Consider the following 405-nt stretch of genomic DNA (forward strand, 5'->3'; position numbering starts at 1 on the left):
AAAAAAAAAAAAAAAAAAAAGAACAAGGCTACCTTCTGGAGGCCTAAATAAGAGCTGCTTTCCTCTCCTGAAGAAGTGAATTCAGAATCAAGGACAACAGGAAGAATTACAGGTCTCCTCTCCCCAGGAACAAAATACTCTAGGATAGGTAAGACCCCTAGAATTGGTATATCAAGGGGTATAAAGCAGAGACGATATGTGAGAAGCCCCACTAGACTAAGTGCCCTGCTTAATCCATCAGTGAGGGAAAGCAGGCTGACCAAGTATATTGGGAGGGACTTTACAGATTTTGCTATTCAATCCACAGTTAAAATTGTCAAAGAAACAGAAATGAATAAATCAGAACCGAGCAGAAAACCTTTAGGACATGCTATGGACTGAATGTTTCCATACCCATCACTGCCT

Source organism: Otolemur garnettii, unplaced genomic scaffold (assembly GCF_000181295.1).
Source record: "Otolemur garnettii isolate 467f Iridium unplaced genomic scaffold, OtoGar3 scaffold00034, whole genome shotgun sequence".
Taxonomy (NCBI): domain Eukaryota; kingdom Metazoa; phylum Chordata; class Mammalia; order Primates; family Galagidae; genus Otolemur; species Otolemur garnettii.